This window comes from Nelumbo nucifera, chromosome 2 (assembly GCF_055504915.1).
Source record: "Nelumbo nucifera cultivar China Antique chromosome 2, China Antique-T2T, whole genome shotgun sequence".
NCBI lineage: Eukaryota > Viridiplantae > Streptophyta > Magnoliopsida > Proteales > Nelumbonaceae > Nelumbo > Nelumbo nucifera.
In genome coordinates, this window is record NC_142650.1 from 81,302,830 (window position 1) to 81,317,247 (window position 14,418).

The window sequence follows — 14,418 nt, forward strand, 5'->3', positions numbered from 1 at the left end:
TATATTCTATTGAATAAAGACAGTCCAACCAAACTTGGCACTGCCTGTGAACAAGTTTAATCCCAACCTCCTTAACTTGTTAATAAATTATTAATTAATAAAGTCAATTAGTTAATTAAATAAATAGAAATCTATGGCAAATAATTTTCTTAGTTTTGTAAAATATATAATTGAATAATTTAATTTAATAAAATAATTAAATACCCAAGCTACCTAGACCAATCCCCACCTGTTGACAACCCTTAAATATTGGACACCGAACAGTAAGATGGAGAGGGATATAAATAAATAATCTACTAAATTAAATCAATAAAATCTTTTAACTTTTTAAAATAAATATATAAATAATTAGGGAAGAAAAAGAGAGAGTAGTTTGCTCTTTACTAATGGCATCATTATAAATAGTTACCTATTAGCAACAAATATGGAAAAGAGATTTATAGAAAATGAGAAAGAGACAAAGAACAAAAATTTCCTTATCGCAATCCGAGCTTTATATGATGGTCGGGCACAGGCTCAAAATCAAGCAATGATGGTTGGCCTAGGTTTAGACTTGGGCCTTAATAAGTTCTGTTGATATAAGCAAAGCCCAAACAGACGTGGCCCAACCAATGAAAAGGTTTTACCCCAACCGATACCTATCCAATTTATAAACCTAAAAATTTTGCTCGGGTTGGGGTGGAATCTATGGATTATTAACTACTTGAATAATTTAATAAATTAAATAAATAGGAACCTATGGATACCAATTTAGTTAATTTTGTAAAATAATTAATGATTAATTTGGTTTAGCAAAATAAATAAATAAAATTACATTTATTATTGGGACGGGACAGGTACATCCTATCCCACACCTCACTAAACATATTAATTACCCTAAAAATAGTCTCCGAGAGAGAGAGAGAGAGAAATAATTTGTTAAGAAAATAATGAATTAATTAGTTAATTAAAGAATTCAATAAATTAAGTAAATAGAAATCTATGGATAATAATTTACTTAATTTTATAAAATAATTAACTTTAACAAATATAAATAAATATTCACTTGTGATTGGTGCAAGACTAGTCCATGCTATTTTCAACCAAACTTGTATCATTGACAACAGTAAATATTGGTCACAGGTTGAATTAAATAAATAAAACTTTATGGAGAATAATTTATTTAATATATTAAAACAAATAAATGAATAATTTAATTTAGTAAAATAAATAAATAAATTTTCAATTATTATTGGGACAAGACTTGTACAGCCTATTCGACACCAGAATTAATCCGTTGTTCATAAATTAAATCATTAATTAGATGAATAATTTAGTTACGTAAATAAATAAAACATATGAATAATAATTTACTAACTTTTGGAAAAATAAATAAATATCCAAACTATCTAGATCTAAACCCAATCCATTAACAACCCTAAATATGTAACTCAGGAGGGTAAGAGAGAGAGAGAGAGAGAGAAATAATTTGTTTATAAACTAAAATAATTTAGTAAGTTCAGTAAATATTTTTTAACTTAAAAGCATAAATATATAAGTAATTAGGTGAGAAAATGAGAGAAACAAAGATTTTCCTCACCATGATTAGGGCTCTAATATGAACTTCAGGCTCATGCTCAAGATGTAGGCCCGAAGTTCAACCTGAACTCAGACTTGCGCATAAATATTTTCTATTGATCCCGTTAATAATTTTGATCCAAGCTGAGACCTAACCTACTGATAGCCCTAAAGTAATCCAAGCTGATAGACCTAACCTACTGATAGGGAGACCTAACATGGTATCTATGATGTCCATGTAATTGGTTATTACAAATATATTCATTAGTAATATCATCTAGTGAGTACAGACAACCATAAGTTGTTGAATCAAATTTTTATAATAAAGATACACCACATTCTTGCAATCTGGAAATATGCTTGCATATCATATGGGTAAAGTATATGAACTGCTATCAAAATTCACACTTGCAACAGATTGGGCACCCATATTGACAAGAAAAGCAATGCATACCCCTATCCCTGATGTTTGATTATAAAGATGAGTCTTAAACGAAATAAATCCATTTAAAGTAATCAAAAAATAACAACCCATATTGACAAGAAAATATTCACACAACATTAAACAAGAATAAACCCATTATAAAGAAGATATTTACACTTGCAACAACAGATTGAATGCCCATATTGACAAGAAAAGCAACCCATATTGACAAGAAAATATTCACACAACATTAAACAAGAATAAATCCATTTCAAAGCATGTGGTTAACTTTCAAATGTTTCTTTGCTGGTGTTGGTATGGATTAAAATTCTAGTACTTCGTCAACACCAGCATGTGGGCACAAATTCATGACAAATTGCATTTTCTTGGTCTTTTATAGGCTAACAACCAAGTTGAGCATATCTCCAATTAATAACTAATTGCATTCAATCTCATCCAAAAACCCAATAGAAAAGATTTCTGTTTCAATTGGTAATTTTTTAAGGAGTTAGAGTAATGTGTCCAACATTGATTTGTCAGAAAGATGTGAATAAAGTTTTGGACAGGGTCATTATTGCTAAAAAATCATGACTGTTGGCAAACCGCAAACATTTTCCTTCTGAACAATTAAATGACCAATGAAAATTAAGAAGCACCAGTGAGAAAATTGGACATACCGATTTGTACTCAAAAGGGAGCAAGAAAGTTAAAGATCTGCCCAGGGAGAGGAAGAGAGAGAGATTGCACAAATGAACCAAAACTCAAAAGGAAAATAAAAAAAAAAAACCACGATATTCAAGCATCTAACAAGTCCCTAAAACTATCTCAAACATCTATTAATTGTTGCAAAATACAACCAACAACAGTTCTTTGTCTAATTAGGAAAAAAAGGCTAAAAAAGGTATTATAACAGATTTATTAAATTTAGGCAAAGCACATCAATCTGAACCAACTCAGATTACAAAGAAAGAGAGTACAATAAAATTGAGAATCAAAAGTCTGGTAATCTGATTCCATCATCACCAACAAGAATAATAATCTCCTTGGCCAGACTCGCCTCAATATTTAGGGCCAATGGTTGGGCTGGGCTCGTACATGGGCTTGAATATGTTCTTTTGCAGGTGGAGCTAGAAAATTTTCATGAAGGGGCCAAAACGTAAGGTGGAATTTGGGGGTCTGGGGGGAATAAATATGCATGGTTAACAGTTTACATTGTTTCGGGCTAAGGCTTCAGGTTGGACCTATTGAAATTTTGACAAAATCCTAACCCTAACCTGGAAAAGTTGCACCCCTAGAAAATTTACATGGAATAGTGGGGATTTTTTGGCCATAGGGGGGCCATAGCTCCCCTAGGTCCCCCTTGCCTCCACCCCTGTTCTTTAGATATAAAGACAAAGCCCAGCCTGAACGTGGCCTAAATTAGATAAATAATTTTTTTAACTTAATAAAATAATAGATGTTTATTAATGACACCATTACAAATAATTAGATATTTAGCAATAATTACAGAAGAGGGACTTTTAGCAATTTTTTTAATAAAATTATTTAACTTAATAATATAAATATATAAATAATTATGCAATAAAATGAGGAACAAAAAATTAAAATTTCCTAGTCGTGCTTTGGGCTTTATATGAGGGTCGGCATCAAGCTTAAAGGTCTAGGCTTGATGGCCATCCCAGGCTCAGACTTGGGCTTGAATATGTTTTGTTGATATGAAGGCAAAGACCGACTTGAACCTGGCATGGACCGTGAACCAGTTTAATCCCAACTGAGACCTAACCTATTGATAGCCCTAAATAATAGGCTCGGAGAGAGAGAGAGAGAGAGAGAGAGAGAGAGAGAGAAAGAACTTATTAGTTAAATATTGGTCATGGATTGAATTAAATAAATAAAAATTTATGGAGAATAATTTATTTCATCTATTAAAACAAATAAATGACTAATTTAAATAAATAAAATTTCAGTTATTATTGGGACAAGACATGTATATCCTATCCGACAACATAACTAATCCATTGATAGACTTAAAAAGGGAGAGAGAAAGAGAAATACTTTGTTCATAAATTAAATCATTAATTAATTGAATAATTTAGTTAAGTAAAAAAATAAAATCTATGGATAATAATATACTAACTTTTGGTAAAATAAATAAATATCCAAGCTATCTAGATCTAAACCTAATCCATTGACAACCCTAAATATTTAACTCGGAGAGGAACAGAGAGAGAAATAACTTGTTTATAGAGTAAACAATTTAGTAAATTCAATAAATAACTTTTTTAACTTAATAACATAACTATATAAATAATTGGGTAAGAAAATGAGAGAGAAACAAAGAATTTTCTCACCGTTATATGAACGTCGGGCTCATGCTCAAGATCTAGGCCCGAAGGCCAACCCAAACTCAGACTTGGGCTTAAATATACTCTATTGATATAAACGCAAATCCCAATCCAAACTTGGGCCCAACCCATTAATAATTTTAATCCCAAATGAGACCTAACCTACTAATAGACCTAAATATTAGGCTCGGGGAGAGAGATTGAAATAACTTAATTTTTAAATAAATTATTAACTACTTGAATAATTTAGTAAATTAAAAAAAAAGAAATCTATGGATAATATTTTCCTTAATTTTGTAAAATAAGCAAATCAATGATTTAATTTAATAAAATAACTAAATATTTATTTATTATTAGGGGTTGGGTTGAATCAAATAACTAAAAATTTATACATAATAGTTTATTTAATGTATTAAAATATATAAATGAATAACTTGGTTTAGTAAAATAAATAAATAAAATGTCATTTATTATTGGGACGGGATAGGTACATATCCCACTCTAGACCTAACTCGTTGATAGCCCAAAAAATAAGGATCCAGAGAGAGAGAGAGAGATAAATAATTTGTTAATAATATAATTTATTCATTAATTATATAATTTATTAAGCTAAATAATAAAATAAATATAATTTATTAATTACTTGAATAATTTAGTAAATTAAATAAATAGAAATCTATAGATAATAACTTAAGTTTGTAAAATAAATAAATCAATAAGTTAATTAAATAAAAATAAGTACTCATTTATTATTGGGTTCGAGTTGAATCAAATAAATATATAATTGTTTAATTTATTAAAATAAATAAATGAATAATTTGGTTTAATAATAAAAAAATAAAAGTTTAGTTGTTATTGGGACGGGTAGTTACAGCTATCCCTCACCTGACCTAACCCGTTCATAGCCCTAAAACTTAGGCTCCAGAAAAATCTCCAATTAATAAGTAATTGCATTTTCTTTTTTTTCGTGGGGTGAATAGAATGAAATTGAAATAGAGAAGGCTCATGTAAGAAAAAGAGTTAGGATTTAGGTCGTTATTCTTTCATCTGATTGAGAAAATCAGAACTGGAAGAATATGAGCTTTCTGTATCCATCAGATCGACCGAATAATTGTCACTAGAAATAGTCGCGGATATTTTTCTTTTTTAAGGGATCACATATCTTTTTTACATACAGGTCTATATAACATAGAAAAGCAGGATGACCATGACGTGTACGTGTGGGATGAACCAAATCCTCATTGAATTTTATTTTTCCATTAGAAGGGGCTCCTACCTGTTCTGCAGTACCTCCTGTGAATACTCCGTCGGTATGAAAAATTCTTAATGTTAGTTGAGTCCCTAGTTCTCCAATAGATTGACCCGCAATAATACCTACAGCTTCCCCAATTCGACCAAGTCGCCACAAACCTTTTCCTTCTAAACAATTAAATGTTTGGTTACCACCAATCAACATCAAGAAGCACCGGTGAGAAAATTCAACATACTGATTTGAACTCAAAAGGGACCCAGAGAGAGAGAGAGAAATCCAAGATTAAATCCAAGCATCTAACAAATCTCAAACCTCTATTAATTATGTGACAAGCTATCACACAACACAAGACCTACTTGTCCTATTTAACTTATTAAAATAAATAAATGAATAATTTAATTTAGTAAAATAAATTTCTTAAGATGCAAATAAGTAAAAGCATTTGGTTTACTTTCAAATTTTAAATAACTCTTTGCCAGTGTTAGTATGGATTAAAATTCTAGTACTTCAACAACACCAGCATGTGGGCACAAATCCATGATGGATTGAATTTTTTTGGTCTTTACAAGCTAACAACCAAGCTGAGCATATCTCCAATTAATAAGTAATTGCATTCAACCTTATCCAAAAATTCAATAGAAAATCAATTAATAAGTAATGTGTCCAAAATTGATTTGTTAGAGAGATGTGATTAAAGTTTTGAACAGGGTCTTTATAGCTAAAAATTCACGACTATTGGCAAACCTTTTCCTTCTAAACATTTAAATGACCAATGAAAATAAGAAGAACCGATGAGAAAGAAATCCAAGCATCTAACAAGTCCTTAAACTATCTCAAACCTCTATTAATTATTGCAAAATACAAGCAACAACTATTCTTATGTCTAACTAGGACAAAAAAAGACTTGGGAAAAGCACATCAATGTAAACCAGCACAGACTAAAATCACTAATCTCTAAAACAATTGAAGCATTACCTGGTTACCTGATTCCATCATCACCAACAATATAGGTTGCCATTCCCGTAGAAAGCCCAGCATTGTAAGATTAAACCTGTACATAATCATCAAAAAGGTATGGACCCAATACTGGCTCACTGTTGTTATATACACATTTTGGGTATTTTGGGGAGTTTGGGGTATCAGCAGAGGATGTGGGGCACCATCAGCCAAGCATAGTTAGCCAATGCAGAGCATCTTCCTTAAAGCGATGGTGCCCTTGTATGATGAGATGAAGGTAGGCATTGCAACCTTCAGTGAAACATTGGCAGGGACTGGGCATAGGGGAAAGGTACCCACTTCACAAGTGGATTAAGTTCTGGTACTCAAAAAGCAAAAATAACAAGCACTTCACCCGGGAAGAGAGAGGAGAGAGATTGCACGATTGAACCACAACTCTAAAGAAAAATAGAATAAAAACCACAAAATCCAAGCATTTAACAAGTCCCTAAAACTATCTTAAACCTCTATAATTTATTGCAAACTACCACAAACAATTGTTCTTAGTATAACTAGGAAAAAAGACTAAAAAATGTATTATAATTGAGTTAGAAAACTTAGGCAAAGCACATCATTCTGAACCAACTCAGACTAAAATCACTAATCTCTAGAACAACCGAAAAACAAAGAAAGAGAGTACTTGCCTATCAAAATAAAATTGAAACCAAAATCGTTAATTGGTTACCTGATTCCATCATCACCAACAATATAGGTTGCCATTCTGGCAGAAAGCCCAACATTATAAGATTAAAGGTGCAAATAATCATAAAAAATGTATGGATTACTGGGTCATTGCTGTTATACACACATTTTTTGGGCCTTTTGGGGAGTTTTGGATATCAGTAGAGGATGTGTCCTCTCTGTTTTCAATGCACATGAGGGGCACCATCACCCAAGAATAGTTAGCCAATGTAGAGTTTCCATAGAGCGATGGTGCCTTTGTATGATGAGATGAAGGTAGGCATTGCACCATTCAGGGAAACATTGGCAAGGACTGGGCATAGGGGAAAGGTACCCCTTCACAAGTGGATTAAGCTTTTGCTTGTCCTCAAGCAAAGACCTCAGCCATAAACTGATCATCCCCCCTTATTATTACCATTTACCGGATGAATTCTAGGATGAGAATACATTGAGTGGTTGGGAAACCTGTGTAGGTATTCTGATTCATTCATCTGAATTGTCATTCTTATCACATACATAAGAGTCAAGGAAGGGGAGAATATGAAATTCTTCATGCTCCAACATTCACTTCCATTCAATATGTAAATCAGCTCCTTGACCGCCAAATTTAACCCTTACTTTGAGCTTGGTCTCAAATCTGTCACTGCACCTCATCGAGTGTTCAACCACATTTTGTCCCTTTGAACCTCAGCCGTCACCAAATTATTTTTTTCTTTCCTTTTTTTTTGGTGTGAGTGCATTTTATGCTCCATCTCACACGGGGTATTTGCTTCTTTCTTCTTTTTATTTTCTTTTTTTTTGTGTGAGTGCATTTTATGCTCCATCTCACACGGGGTGTTTGCTTCTTTCTTCTTTTTCTTTTTTTTTTGGTGTGAGTGCATTTTATGCTCCATCTCACACTGGTCACAGGCTTGAGGCAGATAACAATACTCATATTCCAAGTTGCTAGTTTTACTATTCAGCTCGGAATAGCGGAGTTGGGACTGACTCATGTCATAAACCGCTAGTTTTACTATTCAGTTCATGCCAGCGGAGTCATTTGGACTTTTGTCCCTTTCTTTTTCTCTTTTTCAATTATTGAACCACATGCATTAGCAGTTCAGATGTGAACTAGCTCGAATGATTATCAATTATTCAATCAAGTGCATTGTACACATGAAGGTAGTTATGGCTGGTCATGGTGAAAGTCATATTCAGCTTCCTTAACCTCATGAATTGTGATAAGTTTGGATCATTCACAAGAATAAAGTCTCACACTTACAAAGATTTCCCTCACTCATTGTATTTTCCCTCTTGGAATTCACCTAATAAACAACAATAAATTGGAGGGGATTTTCAGTTTATTCAGCCTATCAATGCATGTATGTATGTGTCGGGATAAAGGTTGTTTTGAAGATGGTTTGCATTTTGAGGAAGTAAAGGTGGAGGTTGAGTGTGGACTTGGGTCGAAAGAGCAAACACGAATAGGAGGAGAAGGAACAGAAGAATGGGATAACGTGGGCAATAGCTATTAAAAACTCCAAATACTAGGAACTCCTATACATTAACTGTACAAAAAAAAAAAAGAGAAAGTATTTCAAAAAATGGAAGAAACACAAGTAAGGTGGACAAAGGCACCACAAAACTACCCCCACAGATTATATGCAGAAAGAACACTTTGAAGCAATAGTCTTTGAACTCATTTAACACCATATAAGGAGCTTAGAGAACAAAGGATTTTTTTTCAAGAGTAAATTTCATTAAAAAAGAAAACAAGGGATTACAATTAAAAGGTGATAAAACATCATCCGAAAGCAAAAACAATACTCCAACAACAGCAAACAACAAAAGATAAAAAATAAAAAAAAAAATTACAGCACAAATCCAGGGTCAACACACAAAACCAAACTAAAACCATATTCCAAGAACTAAACAAAGTAACACTAGCCCTGGTCAAGATGAGAAAATCTCCAACCAACCCTCTTGAACACTTCAAACAACAGCATCCGCCTCCTGTAAAAACCAGCAAATCAAACTTCCACAACTCCTCCCATCAATCGCACTTACTCCTCCACGTCTGAAATCCTGACCCTCTCCCTCATCCCATGTCTCTCCACCTTCCTCTTGAGTGTTGCTATTTCACTTCGCCTTTTCTTGTTCTCAAACTCTTTCAAACGCCCTTCTAGCAAAAAAGCCTCACCACCCAAAAAGAATAGGCCTACAGATTTACCAACTTCAATATCCCTCTCCACTAGTTTCCTTAAGTCCACTCGACTCTTCCTTTTCCCATTATCTAAGTTCAAAACTTCATTACTTATCAAAGCTTTACCCACATCCCCCTTCCCTTTCACCTCAAGGACTCCAATCTTTTTCAACTCCCCAACTTCAGAACTGTCATGAATGTTAATTTGATCACTGGAGTTAATATCAATAAGAACCTTATGATTCGTAGCTCTAGAACCAACCTTCCTTGAAAAAATTCTCTTATATTTATTGCTGGGTCCAGTCTCAACAAGTCCCTCTTTTAACCACGAAAAAACCTTAGTAACATGCACCAAATAAGATTTACCTAATCAGTTAATCCTCTTGGATCCGTTCCCAAATTGGCACCAATCCTTCCAGTTAACACTTCCTCAACTAGAAAACATTGTTGTTCCTTTGAAGAACAACATTGCCCTCTATATCAAGACATCTGATCCCTTGATTGCATGTGCTATCATCCCTTACCTGCTTCAATGAAGCCTCTACCACTGATACTGGAGGATATTCCTAAGTACTCCATCCCTTCGCATCTTCTTGTTATTAAAAACACTTTGCTTTTCTCTCTTGCCAAATGAATACTTCTGATATATAACACAATATATCACTTTGCCTTTTTTGGAGATCCCAAGAATTTACCGGCTATTTAAATCTTCCAAAGACCAGTTTTGGATAGCAATGATTTCAGACTTTTTAAAGTTAATTAGAGAAAATGACTTATTAGCATAAACTAAACTTTGATGCATTCGATGCTGTTACTACAAAGAGCTTGTCCTAATGTTGAGATTTAAACAAGTTGCAATTGCCTATGCTCATTAATTGCACACTTGCTTTTGTTATATTTGTGCAAGGAGGAGGAAGAGGGCCTTCCAATTACTGATCAGAAAAGGAGGCATGTTCCAGCATTCAAAGTATGAAAACTGGAAAGTGCTTACTGCTAAGTGATTTCAATTAACTCAATGAACATTCAGCCTGGTTTCTGGTTTCTGGTTTTGGGATTCAAGCACCAAGTGGGATGAAATAAAATTGAGTTATAAAGCATCTTTTAGTTCTAACTGCCAAATATAACTAAATGGGATTTCAAGTTTCGATGAATCAACAACCACTTGTTTCAAATATCTCATATCCACTTTGAGATAGTACACTACCATATTAAGTTTTCAAGCTGCTGAGAAAGTCAAAGGTAGGTTATAGTGATTATGAACACACAAACGAAATAAAGAAAAGGGGAATCTATTAACCCAATTTTAACTTACCTTCACATCTGCTGAGAAAGTCAGTTGAAAGTTCATCCATTTCAATAAGATTTTCTCAGGTGGTTGATTCATCAGCTCCTCCACATCTAACGATTTATGAACAAAATACAACATATGAACTAAAAAGTAGCAAATAACATTTCATAAAAAATCACAAATAAGCAGAAAACTTCTATAAAAAGGCTATTTCACCTTACTATCATCAACTAACTCCACCAATTGAGGTGTTTTCCTCAAATTGAGGTCCGCCCATAGTTGTATCTAAGGTTAAAACATCAAAGTAATTGTTTCAATTAGAGAAAATATTACTTATATAATTTTCAGTTTGTAATGTGCTCAAAAGTCAAAATAGAAAAATGGCTTTCAAACAATTACAGTCCAGAATCAAGACTTAATATTCCGATAGGTAGAAGGTTAGAACTTAGAAGGGTGGGATGTTTTCTGAAAATCTTGATGAGCTTCCCAACTCTGCTGGGTAAGATAGATAAGGAATACATGCATGGGGGAACAGAAAAAAAATAATAATGGGTCTCAAGAAACAAAGAATCCCATTCTCCACCAAACTCTCTCAATGTTTTTAAACAGTGGTATTAAGGGCTAAGGAGAGTTCCTATGGCGTCTAGGAGTCAGCATGGATTATCTCTTACATAGAAAGTATTGAAATGGGCTATAGTGGCCACTGCCATTAAGATAGCTGATGCTCACTGCAGAGATCATCTGAGACCATTTGAAGCAAACAAAACTTTTTTCTTTCCAAATCCTGGTTTTGGCCTTCTAGAAGGGAAGTGCTAGTCATGGAGCTGAGAAATGCATTCTTTACCAAGTAAATGCCTGGAAGTAACACGATTTTAAAGCCTTTCTTTCCAGATGCAATCAAGATGTAAATTGTTTGCTTCCCTTTCGACCAGAGGTTGCTAGAGATTTTCACTTGAATCAGGGAGCTATATAGAGGTATTGTAGGTGTTGGATAGAGCACATTGATGCTCTGTGACCTCAAGATGGATATGATCAGGGTGTCTGGCAACAAAGCTATATGAATTCCTCAGTCAACTTGCTCAGTTCTGTTAAAAATTGTTATCACAAAATGCAATGCCCAATCATCTCTACTGAGACCAAAATTTTTTTTTATATGACTGCTTAGACATGATCAAATTTAGTCATGCCTCAACATATAATATATAAGCAAATGAGTCTAATCTCTTTGGTAAGATTATGCATGTTATAGATGACATAGTAAGACAGAAGGCATTTATACTAATGAGTTCTATTTGCAAATTTCAGGTGCAAATATAATTATCATTTCCATTTTCAGGATTTGACATTGGTGAAAGTAATTTTGCTTTGTTATGGAGAACAAAAAAAGGAACCTCCTTCTAAAACCATTTCCAATAAGTTTCAAATTTATCTTGACACGATGCATTGCAATGTTTTGAGAAATTGGTGCAAAACTGCATCAAATTACTTGCAGAAAAATAATGGATTTTTAGCTCCTCTAAAGTGCTACAAGAAATGGTAAAGGGCAAAAGGCATCATCAGGCTGGCATAGAGATACAAATGTGGACAACCAGAAGCAACACCAAAAAAACTTAAAAATTATTTTCATTTGAGTCATAAATCACAGCCATAAAATCTAATAGACCATTCAGGTATTGAATGGTCTTTATATTTATTTATTTTAAAAGCCAATAGACCATTACTACTAATATAAACAGCAATAAAAGGTACTTGAGAAGTTGACAAACCATTACAAAGGCATATAACACAAAAGAATCTACCAAACAAAATATAAACAAAGGAAGTCATTTTTAAAATAGGTGCATGCCTTTTGAAAAGGGCAATGCCATGTACCCTATGTTTCAAATCCAGAACAATCATCCAACAAGCCAAATTCTCTGTCTCGGAATCAAAGCATCTACATAGTACACCTTTACACATATCATAGAAAGATCATTCGCTATGATCTTTTACAATCTCAACCCAAAACCATAAACTGCATACAAAAATGAATTCAAATTCAACGTTTACGCATTCAAGCTGCAGATCCTATAATAGTACTCACCCGAAGGAAGACTTCAAAATCCTATACCTCCTCGTCCATGTCCAGATACGATTCGATCAAACACGCAGCCCTCTCTTCCTCAGTCAAAGACTCTCCAACGGCTTTCAGCTCCGACGTCCTGGAAAGTAAGTTTCTGATTGTCACTCGCCCGATCTCCCTCATTGAGAGAAACTGCAGAAACCAGCCGCCAAATCAAGAAAATAGACAAAACATCGAAGTAACCCACAAACAAGAAAGCTACTTGGGTTTTAGGGTTTTGAGGATTACTCACATTGGAATTCAAGCTGCGAAGCTCCACCTGAGTGAACTGACTCTGGAGCCATGGATCACCATTCGCAGGTAAGTCTGAGGAAATCGAGTGGTTTTGTTCTCTGTTTTTTCTTTTCTAAGAAGCACGATATCGAGGTCTTCTCTGAATGGAAAACACCAAGTCTTATATAGAAATTAATCGATATCGAGGTAAGTATTGCTCTCAGGTCGATGGATAAGGATTTGGACCGTTACAAAATCAATTTAAATGACAAGGTAAAGCGTATCAAAGATTGCAGAATAAATACCACGATTCTTACAACGGTATATTTAAAATTCTAACAGAATTAGTCATCGAGCGGTGGTGGCCTTCGGGAATTACCGTGTCCTTCACCTCCATCCAAAGTAGCCAGACAGAAATACTTATCAAAAAGGGAATAAGCAGTCAGCCGGACAGAAAAGGGAATAAGCACTCGTGGGTTTATTGGATACGTGATCCCACCATTCAGAAGTTACCACATTGGCATTTCGACAAAAACACTAATATTAACGGGTGTTCAGCCGTTAGCTGAACAAACCCGGTTTAACCACCCGCAAAAGGACAAAATTCAAAAACAGGGCTTCTTTCAAAAGTTTTAAGGTCATTCGAACTCTCCCCTCCCCATCTCTTGTCCTCATCTTCTTTGTGCCCCAACCCGAGCATCCCGTTGGCCACTCACCACACACCTGCGCGTTGGACTGTGGAACAGAGTGGTGAGAGGGAATTCTGAGAATGTCCGAACATAAAAGAGGGACTCTATCATAATACAAGGTATGATTTGAGAATTCAGAATATGACGAAAGTGTCCCTTACATAACTGTTTAATTTATATGACAAGTAGGGGTGTACATTCGGTTTGGTTCGGTTCAAACCGATGACCTAACCCACTATTTAATTTGGTCATATCCCTCAATTGAACCGAACGAAAGAGGGTTTAAACTAAACCAATCCTTACCGTATTTAAAAAATAAAAGGACTGAGTTAGTAGAAAAAGGGAAAAATCAAACAAGAGTTAGTAATTAGTAAATACTAATTAGTAATTACTCTTTGATAGTTTGACTCCTAACCCAACTCGGGCACTCCAATGTGGTTGTCTTTTGTGTTTCCCACTTACTAGTTACTAGTAATTACTAAATACTAATTAGTAAAGTAGTAATTAATTTAAGTTAGTGTTCTTATTTAGTATTGATACTAACAAAAATTCCGATTGGGCTCAATGCCTAAAGGGAGATTTAAGAAAAAGAGTAATATATAAAACAATAATTAAATAAAATTAAGGGAAAATTCCTAATTAGTACCGTATACTTTGGGCCTAGTGTCA

General features: G+C 34.0%; 1 long non-coding RNA gene across 1 annotated transcript; it reads right to left on the reverse strand.

Annotated features, from left to right (window-relative positions):
• Nucleotides 1–11,622: 11,622 nt before the first annotated feature.
• On the reverse strand, nt 11,623–13,687 carry LOC148802369 (uncharacterized). Its single transcript, XR_016082125.1, has 2 exons — nt 13,080–13,687; nt 11,623–12,979 (listed from the first exon to the last, which is right to left on the reverse strand). It is a non-coding gene; the product is annotated as an uncharacterized LOC148802369 (long non-coding RNA).
• Between the last annotated feature and the right edge of the window lie 731 nt (nt 13,688–14,418).